The sequence below is a fragment of the Eurosta solidaginis genome, chromosome X, assembly GCF_040869045.1.
Source record: "Eurosta solidaginis isolate ZX-2024a chromosome X, ASM4086904v1, whole genome shotgun sequence".
NCBI classification, from domain to species: domain Eukaryota; kingdom Metazoa; phylum Arthropoda; class Insecta; order Diptera; family Tephritidae; genus Eurosta; species Eurosta solidaginis.
This window is the reverse complement of record NC_090324.1, coordinates 13,485,068-13,497,821: the sequence shown is the minus strand read 5'-3', so window position 1 is coordinate 13,497,821 and position 12,754 is coordinate 13,485,068. Positions and strand designations below refer to the sequence as shown.

Here is a 12,754-nt window from a genome sequence, read left to right as displayed (position 1 = left end):
TTCGATCGCTTTTGGGGAGTGCGCTTGCTAATTAAATCTTGTATTCTGTGGCTGATGGTGAGTCTGCGTTAGGGTTCTGTTGGCCTCGTTCGGGGTGAACGAGAGCAAAATTTGAGGGGCTTCGCAATAGGCAAGGAAACTTTTCTTCGGGATATTATGAATTTCGAAAATAATGAAGAAAATCTCCATCCATATTAGGAAAAAAACTCTTTTTTTGCAGAATTGATATCTGTGTCAATTTTGCAGAGTTTCGATGGCTTTTGGGGAGTGCGCTTGCTAATTAAATCTTATATTCTGTGGCATACAGTGAATCTACGTTAGAGTTCTGTTGGCCTCGTTCGGGGTGAACGAGAGCTGGGTTATCGGTTCTCCCTTTCCCTCAACAATTTCTCGGTAGGTACTCCTGCCAACTCCATCACCCAAGGGCGCGAAATTTTTAAAATAGGTTGGACTCCAGTGGCAAGCCCGAGGATTTCAGTGTGGCACACAGTGCTTAGGGAGGGTGGAATCCTCAGGGGAGCCTCATACGGCGAGACCTTGTGTAGGAGTTTAGACTGCTAGGTGTCCGGTCACATGGCGAGCCCGAGGATTTCGAGGTTGGCACTGAGTGCCGGGGTGGTTTGGAATCTCCAGTGGTAGCCTCCCACGTGGAGGCGGAACTTTAGTTTTTCCTAGGTGACGCTCTTTGGGTGACGCGACCATTAAGTAGTATCAATTGGTCTCGTCATTTGTCCCTTGATGGTATTGACGTCAACAACACGTATACGGTTATCAAAGCCTGGGTGTATGTTGACGATTCTCCCCATTCTTAAATCGTTGGGTTGGATGTTGTCCTTCTTTATGACGACTAGTTCCACGGATTTTAATTTGGATTGTGGATGTTTCCACTTATATCGTTTTTATATCTCGGTCAGATATTCCGATTTCCACCTTTTGCAAAATGTCTGGCTCAGAGCCTTCATTTTTTGCCATCGATTTACTGTTGATGCAGAATTCTCATTACAGTCGATTTCGGGTGGAGCTAACAGATGCCCACCCACGAGAAAGTGGCCTGGAGTAAGTGGATCCAAGTCGGAAGGTTCATTGGATGAGAGACTGAGTGGTCTGGAGTTAAGGCATGTCTCAATTGGGCATAAGAGCGTCGTAAACTCTTCAAATTTATATTTGTAATCGAACGCGATCTTTTTATAATGGGCCTTAAAACTTTTTACCCCTGCTTCCCACAAGCCTCCTATGTGAGGAGCACTTGGGGGTATGAAATGCCATGCGAGAGTTTGATGGCTATATTTGTTCATTGTGTCGTCCCTTGCTTCACGCAGAAAGGCCTTGAACTCCGAATGTAAAGATCTCAAAGCTCCAACAAAGTTAGTACCATTGTCGGAGTAGACGTTTTTTGGCCATCCTCGTCTGGATACAAATCTGGCGAAGGTAGAAACAAGGACCCGGTGCTAAGGTCGTTTGTCGCTTCAAGATGAATAACTTTCATCGAAAAGCAGACGAATAGACAGACATATCCCTTTGAGTTCCGACGCCCTCTCCCTCGGTAAGACTTTATGTCAAATGGTTCAACGAAATCTACCTCTGTGTTTGTGAATGACCTAGTAAAGGTGGTGCGCCCCTTTGGAAGGATTCCCATAATTTGAATTTGCGCCCGCTTCTTGTAAATAGTGCAGACTTTACAGTTGTGGATGGCAGACTTGATCATGTTTTAACGCGCTGAATCCAGTACTGAGTGCGAATAAGGTGCAGCATCAGCTGATTTTCTCCATGTAGGGAGGTTTTATGCACAAATTCAACTAGGAGTCTGGTTAACCTATAAGTGTACGGAAGGATAATAGGGTGACGCTCATTTTAGGACATATCTTTGGATGCGTCTACCCGCCCACCAGTTTTGATTTTACCTTCAGTGTCGATGAACGGGTTTAAGGGTAAAATATCACTCTTCCCATGAATTAGTTTCCCTGACTTAAAATTTGCGTACTCTTCTTGGTAGTATTGCCTTTGGCATATTGCTATCAATCGTTCTGTCGTTGTTTTTATTTCATCAGGTGCTATTAAATGAGAGTGCCTTTTGAAAGAAACTTTAGTTCTTGGATGTGTTCTTAGGAAACAACGAAAAATGTATGATATAACCCGCAAAGCCCTTGAAAAGTCGGAGAACCTATCAAGGATTTTAGGGTTATTATTTACTGACCTTGCGTGAGGATTTACCCTCTTTTCTTCAATATTCGTATTATAATCTTCTTCTTGTGTTGTGTTGTTTTCGTTGTCTTCTTGTAACCAAGAAGGTCCCTGCCACCACAAAGAATTGTCCATTAGATCCTAAGCGAAGAGACTTCTGCTCACCAAATCTGCAGGATGACGCAATTCGATGTGCCACGAACTTTGATCATGAACATGGTGGTTTTCGGATCCATGCCAGCACTATAGTAGAATCTTTCGAGAGGGTTATTTTAGTGTTCGAAAATTCCATATTTTCAATCACAGATTCGATTATTTCTGGTAGCACAAGTGCACCGCAAAGTTCAAGGCGAGGCAACGATATGGTTTTGACCGGGGCTACTCTCGTCTTGGCCATCAGCAAGTTGATATAGACTTGATCCTTGGTTTGTACCCTTAAGAAAACTGTAGCGGCGTATGCCTTTTCCGAAGCGTCGCTGAAGCCATGTATTTGGATGTTGTCCTTCATTGTATAATGGACCCATCGCGGTATGCGTATATCGCTGATTTTCTCTTAATCTGTCATGAACGATTACCACCTATGGAAAGAGGTTTCTGACATGCCTTCATCCCATCCTGTCCCTTTTAACCAAATGTTTTGCACTATCATCTTGGCTACAAAGATGTTACGTTGTTGCTCCGATAGTATCTGATGTATTTGTCGGTTTTGGCTGATTCGAAATATGAAGCAGCGTATGATGTCTTAAATGACATGTGGCACAATTCATTTGACTGGTGCACTTTATACACCAACGGCTGCTCTTAATTTGTTCAAACCGTTTAGTAGGCGTTAAAAGTAAAAACTTTTCACACTATGAAATTCGATGTGCAGGACTTTTGCACATCTTACATGTAGGTTTGGCTACACTTACCTGATAGGACCCCAATCTTTTAGCAGATGTGTCTGTTGTCGAACGAGATACTTGTGGCTTAGAGGGTTTGGAAACTGTATTCCCTCTCAAATCACTCACGGTTTCTAGGGTTTGGAAACGATTGGATACGAATTTATCCATATCATCCCAAAATTTCAGTTTTGTTTTCAATGGTTTGTTCCCAGAGCGCCAGTGTGGTTTCCCGCGGATTTGTGGAACATAGTTAGATACGTAATAATTGCATCCCAGTTTGATATGTCGATATGATGACACTGGAGCGCTGTGATGCAATTATTTATTTCACGTTGCAGTTTCTTTATGAAGCTACCGTATTCACTCTCAACTGCTTTCAAACTAAAACGAATTTTTAATTTGGCATTTAATAAGATACGTTTATTTTCGTATCGGTCGCATAGATTTTTCCTTGCAGTTTCGAAACCGCATTTCATTAAAGGACATCGTCCAAATATTTTTTTGGCCTCACCTTAAGTCTTCTGATTTAAGTAATATAATTTTTCTACTGCTTCGAGGTTTCTGTTACGTATATATATAGCAGTGAACATGTCTCTAAATGACGGCCAAGAAAGGTAATCTCCTGAGCTTTCCTCTTTCTTTTCAGCTTTCGCAAGTTTTTCCGAAAATTCAGTCATTGCTGCCTGGCACTTAAGAAAGCTTAAGTATGTAATTTGTGCTTCTTTTTAATTGCCGTCAGATCCTGTGACTCAAGGTTTGAGGAGCTCAAGAGTTCTTCATATGTCCGCTTCGCCTTTTCCCATAACGATTTCAACTCCTCCTTTTGGAATAAAAGGGTGTGTTTTGTATGGTCTGAAGGGGATATATCATTATAGTCATTTTCAAACTCTGTCACTGCATCTGTTTGGCGTATATAGGTATCCATTACATCAGATGAAAATTTATTGAAATATTAATTAATTGCCTTTGCAGAGAGTATTAAGTGAATGTGTTGGAACGAAGGACTGTGTTCGATAGAGATTTCTCGTGGAAGTGGCCTCGAAACTTGCGAGAAAGCTAGTGGTTTAAAAGAAGGTGCTAATGCAAATTGTGTAAGCCAATAAGTAATGGCTAGTGAAAGTGGTGTTAATAAAAAAATACGAAACACTCGTTATGAACTTTTTGATAACATAAACAAGGTAGTCACAAGGCGTAATGCAAAAACTTTAAATAACTCCGTTAAGCCCTTTTTTCCCGAAATAATATGAATTTTCCACTTCACAAAAATTACTTGCACCGTTTAAAAGAAAGAAACACTTTACAACAATTTATAATTTTATTTTGAAATTTTTATTAAAAAAACACTAACTAGCACGGAATAAACCACGTACCTTTTTATAAATTGTTGATCCGGTGATAATTCTGCCGAAGATGTTGTCGTTGCTTTTGGATGTTGGTTTTTTTTTTACTATGTAGATTGATTAATGATAGCTGTAACAAATTGGTGATGCTTGGTTAGCTGCTTCTGGTAATATCACTACGTTTGTCACGGGAGTTTGCTGCTTCCGTGATTATCTGCTTTTGGAGTGAAGTGGACTGTAATTAATCTCTTTGTGCGGTTCTCTTGAACGGCGTGGTAAGGACCATGTACAATTGCGTGGTGGCAACGGCGCGTACCCACGTAATTTTTGAAAGCGGTATTTAGGCGAGAAAAAGGAACAAAATAAAAACACCAAAAAGGTTTCGTACTAATACAAAGAATATGTGATAGCTTTGTATTAAAATTTGAAAACAACAGGTGTTAAGAAAAGTGGTTTTAACAAGTGTTGTGGAAAATGGTACTAAAAAAGTATTTGAAAAATAGCACTTATGTGGACGTGGTTTCCTTGTTGGCTGCTGGATTCAAAGAGGACGAGCCTCTTTGTAACAAAAGTCTCTGACCCCACGATACAGCACCTTCGTTGGGTTTCCCCGCAACAAAGTTGCTATACCGTGGACTCACAGCGGTAAAATTATAAATATGCATACGTACTACCACTCACACATGCCTGTGTGTATTAGTTACCGCAAGCATACATATGTGGGCGGTAGTTAATTATTTTACGAGGGGGGCGGGGGGCAGATATATTTAGGTCTGTGACCTAAACAATGACCTTTATTGTTTCCTGGAAGTATTGAAAAGTTAAAATAATAAGAAGTGTATTGACTTTGGTAGTCAGATCAATATTCTCTTTATTACAAAAATTCTTTCCCTTTTTATAGCTAATTACTTAACCTACACATTTATAAATATCCTAATACTAACAACTAAAAATAAGTACATTTGTATTACTGAACATATATGTAGATTTGTATTACTATGCATATATGTAGATTGGTATTGCTATGCATATATGTATATTTGTATTACTATGTATGCGTGTAGATTTGTATTAATATGCATGCATGTAGATTTGTATGCAAATTCAGTATGACTACGTTTTAATTTTATTACTGATTAACAAAAATTGGTGATTCAGGGCAGAATAGAATTCGTCATGCCGTGAATCCTTTTGAGATAATTGGTGGAGTTGGTACTCCAAAGTGCGGACATCGCGTTTGTCCACGTAGTGGAGTGATAAGCTCTCCTTTATAGCAACCCAATTTGTATCGAAAATATTATATGATATCAGGGCACAATCGGCTGCCCCTCGAACCTTGTTGCGTATGTGCTGCAGAATAGGCCTATAAAGGCTTATTCTTCACTACTTTAAAATCGGACAGGATGCTCCCACTGAGTGCACCCACGAAACATATTGAACTGGATTGTCGTCAAAGGTTTGGAGCTCCTTAACAGCATCTGGCAACCTTGAAATATCCTTGAGGTCCGTCTCCGTTGCAGGAACTGGCGGTTCCCCTTCTATCACTTCGTTGGCTCCACCTCCCAGAGGGAAAGCCGGGATCGTAGAGTATCCAAAGAGGATACCCGCCTGTCTACGCTATTCACTTTTTCGAGGAGTGCGTTGACAGCACCCGTCAATTTAGTTACCGTAGTTTGTAGTACCTCCATTTTGGCCGGTAATTACAAGGATAGAATAAAGTGACAAACATTTTCTTACAATAAGAGATGGAATGTTAGCATTTCCAACTTGGTTGTTATTGTCAAATATAAACCGGGCTTTCACTGAGAACGGCTTCGTCAAATTCCTACTTTGTACCGCTTGGCCTCTTTAGCACTTTTTAATACTCAGCTGAACAGAGCTCACAGAGTATATTGATTTTGTTCGCATAACGGTAATCCGTAACGGCATAAACTAATCGAGATAGATATATACTAAAATGATCTGGGCGAAAAAAGAAATTCATTTAGCCATGTCCGTCCGTCCGTAAACACGATAACTTGAGTAAATTTTGAGGTAGGTAGGTAGGTATAATGGCTGCGACAATGGTCGCCCAAGCAGCTAATGAAAAGCTGTTTTGATGCTATAAAACTCGTCTGAACCTACTGAGCACTACATGGATAATTTATACAACCAACCTGAGTTGTTAATGAAGTCAAGATTGTTTGCCATCCCTATTTCCGCTAATCTTCCTAGATCTTCCAAAAAAGCGCTCCCGAATGATCTTAAACGGGTTCTAGCCAGAGCTAAGCATTTTTTGTCTCACATTCAAGAATACAATGCGGCATTTCAAATGACTTCTTTTGGTGCGATGAAAATTGTAAGAGACAATTTCCTGCCGACATTTAAGGTAATTACTTCATGCGGAATATCATATGAAAATTGCGATCTGAGCAGCAATTTTTTTGATGTGTTCAAGAATTGTAATATCTAATTAAATTTCAAAAAAATATTACGGATTCAAGGTCAGATTTATAATAGAGCTGGATCCTTATTGCCGTATCCTGATGCTGATCATCAATTTTTGCAAATCTATTTTATAGGAGATGCAAATTATGAATTGGATCGGCGTTGTACAATTGCTGCGCATGCAAGGCGACAAATTATTTCTGAACTTCAAATCTTCCTACATCAGTACAATGAATTAATTCGATGTTTAAACCCGCTCTCGATCGTATGCCTTCTGATGATCACACAATCGTTATAAGGGCTGACAAAACGCCCTTTGGAGAGGATGCGAGACGTTTTAATGCACCAACAATTGATGAAGTGGCAATTGTGATTATTGGAGACATCGAAGAAATGAAGAATTACGGCGTGTTTCAGAGCTTCACCGAAGCTATGGTGCATTACAATATCCATTATTTCACTGGAAAGGTGACGACGGCTATCATATCAATATACGAATGATAGATCCACGAACCGGTAAAATTAAATGAATTCAATTTAATATGTATTGTATTTATTTCAAAACAAGAAGACATGACTTTAATTTTCTGATAATGTATTCATCATAGGTCGTGACGTACAAAAAACAGTTAGTGCGATGAATTATTATTCGTATAGATTAATGATTCGCCCAGAAGAAGACAACTTTATTATGCAATGTGGCAAACTTTTCCACCAATACGGTGTTGACATGTAAGCGAAAACTGAAGCAGAACGCCTTAATTATCTTCGATGCAATCAAGCCAAATTACGATTCAAAGAATACATGCACTTGCGAGATGCAATAGTGAATGATGGCAATGTTAATGATATCGGACGTTTAACAATTTTACCATCGACATATGTTGGCAGTCCGCGCCACATGCACGAATATACGCAAGATGCAATGTCATACGTTCACAAATATGGTCGTCCCGTGCTATTCATAACATTCACATGCAATCCATAGTGGTCTAACATAAAAAACAATTTATTTGATGGTCAGAATCCAACAGATCGACACGATATAACAGCACGTGTATTTCGACAAAAAGTAAGAGCACTGATGGATTTGATCAAAATTGCGAACTTTTGGGGAGGTGCGTTGCTGGATGTATTCGATTGAATGGCAAAAGAGAGAGCTCCCGCGCGCGCGTATCTTGATATGGCTGGTTCGTAAAATAACACCCGATCAAATTGATATCATTATATCAGCTGAAATTCCAGATGAAATCAGTGATCCAGAATTATTTGAAGTTGTCACGAAAAATATGATCCATGGCCCTCGCGGTCAGATAAATATGAATTCGCCATGCATGATCGATGGAAAATGTTCAAAACAGTATCCAAGAGCATTAACTTCGGATACTATTACAGGTGCCGACGGATACCCGTTGTACAGACGTCGGTCACTGGAGGATAATGGCCATACAAGAACAATTAAAATACGCAATGAAGACGTTGAAGTTGATAATCGTTGGATTGTGCCTTATTCTCCACTATTGTCAAAAGTATTTCAGGCTCACATAAATGTTGAGTACTGTAATTCTGTGAAATCGATTAAATACATTTGCAAATATGTGAATAAAGGCAGTGATATGGCTGTTTTTGGAGTAGCACAATATCAAATGGGACGCTACATTAGCACTAATGAAGCTCTTTGGAGAACTTATTCATTTCCAATTCATGAGCGATATCCTGCTGTGGTTCATTTGGCTGTTCATCTTGAAAATGGCCAGCGTGTGTCTTTTACCGATGCAAACGTACAGCAGAGAGCAGCACAACCACCAGCAACAACATTAACTGCATTCTTTCAAATGTGCGAAAGCGATAACTTTGCCAGAACGTTGCTGTATTCAGATGTAACGCATTATTTCACTTCGACTGCAAATAAATGGCAACGACGTAAATAAGGAACTCTCTTGATGGCCATCCGGGTGTTTTTTTTGCAGATACCATGGGAAGATTGTACACAGTTCATCCAAACAATGCATAATGTTATTATTTGCGATTGTTGTTAGTAAATGTTGTTGGGTCACGTTCATTTCAACATTTGCGAAGAGTGAATGGTCATTTATGTATGACGTATCGTGAAGCATGCGAGCAATTAGGTTTGTTTGAAAATGATGCGCATTGGGATTTAACGCTTCACGATGCATCGATTGCTTCTTCTCCACATCAAATACGTATCTTATATGCCATAATCGTGTCAACATGTTTTCCATCAAATCCTCTTGAATTGTGGAATAAATACAAAGATTTTATGGCAGAAGACTATTTGATTCGAATGCGTCATCACACAAGAATTCCTGATTTGCTGATTTCATTGGAAATGTATAATGAGGCATTGATAGCGATTGAAGATATGTGCCTTACGTTTGCAAATAAAGGTTTAGGGCAATTAGGTTTGTCACCACCCAATCGTCCAATGTATAATTTATTTGATAGAGAATTGCAATGTGAACAACAGTATGATCCCAATGAATTGCAAACATTTGTGAATTTGAATGTTCCTAAATTAAATGACCATCAAAAACATGTCTATGATACCATCATCCAAGCTGTACAAAATGAAGTCGGTGGATTATATTTTTTGAATGCGCCTGGTGGTACGGGAAAAACATTTGTGATATCGCTCATTTTGGCAGCCATTCGATCGCAACGAAAAATTGCATTGGCACTTTCTTCATCGGCAATCGCTGCTATTCTATTGGATGGTGGACGAACAGTGCACTCTGCATTAAAATTGAAGTTGAATGTGCAGGTATGCTTATATTTATTGATTGATCACTTTAAAATTTAATCGATATTAATTAAAATGTAATTATTTTCAAATTAACACGTGATTGAACATCCCACGTGCAATATTTGAAGAAATTCTGCGATGGCAAAAGTTTTGCAACAAGCAGCAATTATTCTGTCCGATGAATGTACAATGATGCATAAAAAATCGCTGGAAGCTTTACACCGTACAATGCAAGATCTACGTCAGAATCAAGAAATTTTTGATGGTGCATTAATATTATTGTCAGGGGATTTTCGAAAAATATTGCCTGTGGTTCCATGATCAACACTGGCGGATGAGATCAGCGCATGTTTAAAGTCTTCTCTTCTGTGGCGACATGTGCAAAAATTGACATTGAATATAAATATGCGCGTACAATTCCACAACGACCAATCTGCAGATCGGTTCTCAAAGCAATTGTTAGATATTGGCAATGGAAAAGTTCGAGTCGATAATAAAAATGGATTGATTACATTGCCGAACAATTTCTGTACCATTCTCCAATCGACTGGAGAGTTCATTGAAAGTGTGTTTCCAAATATTATTCAAAATTACAGGAATCACAATTGGTTGAGAGAACGCGCAATACTGGCACCAAAAAATTTACACGTCAATGCAATCAATTATCAGATTCAAGAAAAATTGCCAGGTGCAGTGACATTATATAAGTCTGTTGATAGCGCAATGAATGCAGATGATGCAATGCATTATCCAATTGAATTTTTGAATTCATTGGAACCACCTGGTATGCCACCGCATTATTTTAATTTAAACGTTGGCTCATCAATTATTTTACTGCGGAATTTAAATACACCAAAACTGTGCAATGGCACAAGATTAGTAGTAAAAAAATTGATGCCGAATTTAATTGAAGCGACAATATTGACCGGAACAGCGAAAAATGAAATTGTACTCATACCAAGTATTCCACTGATCCCAACAGACATGCCATTTGAATTTAAGCGTTTGCAATTCCCAGTGGTTCTATCATTTGTCATGTCCATTAATAAGGCACAAGGACAAACGCTTCAAATATGCGGATTAAATTTGGAGGAGCTGTGCTTTTCACATGCACAGCTATACGTGGCCTGCTCAAGAGTTGGAACTCAAAATTGTTTGTTTGTGCTCGCTTCCAATGGGCAAACTAAAAATATTCTATATCCAAATGTTTTGGATTGACATTAATAAGTTTGAAATACAATGCATTCATTTCATAAAAAAAATGCATAATCTTTCATTTCTTTTTTTGGTTGCTCGTCCCCAATCCATTTTTGGACATCAAAGGCCTGCTTGGTGCCACCCTATAGTAATAAAGGGAAAGTCCCAGTTTGATTCCCTCTATTTGATCTTTCTCCTCAGCATAATATTACTTACTTACTTAATTGCCGGTTATGGCCGTCCAACAAGGCGCGCCAGTCGCTCATTCTCTCTGCCAACCGGCGCCAATTGGTCACACCAAGGGAGTTTTGATCGTTTTCCACCTGGTTCTTCCAACGGAGTGGGGGCCGCCCTCTACCTTTCTTGGCCGTAGCGTCATCTTTCCTTCGCATAATATGGCCTAGCCAGCGGAGCCGCTGCGTTTTGATTCGCTGGACTATGTTGATATCTGTGTATAGCTCGTACAGCTCATCATTAAATCTTCTTCAGTACTCGCCATCGCCAACACGTAGAGGTCCATAAATCAGTAAAGGTCGCAGGACGGAAAGTATAAGTGACTTGTAGAGTATGATTTTCGTTTGCCGACAGAGGACTTACTTCTCATTGCCTCCCTAGTCCAAAGTAGCATTTATTGGCAAGAGTGATTCTTCGCTGGATTTCAGAGCCGATGTTGTTGCTAGTGTTGATGCTGGTTACCAAATAACTGAGGTCTTTTACTATTTCGAAATTATGGCTGCCACCAGTAGCGTGGTTGCCAAGGCGCATATGCGCGACTTCTTTGCTCGATGACAGCAGGTACTTCGTTTTGTCTTTATTCACCATCAAACCCGTCTTTACCGCTTCTTTTTTCAGTTTGGAGTTGGCAGAACTAACTGCTGGGGTTTTTAGGCTGATGATATCAATCTCATTAGTATATGGCAGTATTTGCACGCTTTTATAGAATATTGCTCCAGACCAGTTAAGTTCTGCAGCTAGTATAATTTCCCCAGCATCAAATTAAAGAAATCGCACGATAAGGAGACGTCCTGTACCAAACCTCATTTAGTTTCGAACGGCTCGGATAAGTCCTTGCCAATTCTGACTGAGCTGATGGTGTTGCTCAACGTCATTTTTCAAAGCCGTATAAATTTCGCGAGGAAACCAAATTCAGACATAGCGGCATGTAGGCAGCTCCTCTTCCGAAGGCGGCTGTAAAATCGACGAAGGGGTGATGTGTGTCGATTCTTTTTGCGCGTGTTTTTTCCAAGATTTGCCGCATTGTGAAAATCTGGTCGATGGTAGATTTACCAGGTCTGAAGCCGCACTGATAAGGTCCAATCAGCGGATTCACGGCGGGCTTCAATCTTTCGTACAATACATTTGACAGTACTTTATATACGATATTAAGAAGGCTGTTTAGGCCGCGATAGTTTTTGCAGTTTGCAGTATCCCCCTTCTTGTGGACTGGACAAGGAAACCTTAGACTCCAATCGTCGGGCATGCACTCGTCCGACCATATTTTGCGAAGAAGCTGATGCATGCGCCTTACCAACTCTTCGCTGCCGTATTTGAATATTTCCGCAGGCAATCCATCAGCGACCGCGGCCTTGTTAATTTTCAATTTGGTTATTGCTATTCTGACTTCATCATAATCATAATCATTTATTTCATCATCATCGATTGCGGGATCAGGTTCTTCATCCATTTGCGGTAAATCGCTCTCTCTATTTAGGAGAGCAGAGAAGTGTTCCCTCCATAATCTAAGTACTTTCTGGACGTCAGTTACAAGGTCGCCGTTTTCGTTCGTACAGGAGTTTGGCCCGGTCTTAAAACCGTCCGTCTGTCGCCGAATTTTTTGGTAAAATTTTCGGGCGTTATTCCTAGTGGCTAGCAGCTCAAGCTCATCGCAATCACGCTTTTCTGTCTCTGCTTTTTTCTTCCTGAAAAGGCGTCTCGCTTCCCTTTTTAACTCCGGATAGCGT

The 12,754-nt window shown here is 39.9% G+C and overlaps 1 protein-coding gene and 1 pseudogene across 10 annotated transcripts in view; one reads left to right on the top strand and one right to left on the bottom strand.

The window, feature by feature from the left end:
• The window catches only part of LOC137234572 (plasma membrane calcium-transporting ATPase 2-like), a 2,440,841-nt gene that overhangs the window by 718,451 nt on the left and 1,709,636 nt on the right, over positions 1–12,754 (bottom strand). The window lies entirely within an intron of this gene.
• LOC137234354 (uncharacterized) lies at positions 7,963–10,303 on the top strand (annotated as a pseudogene).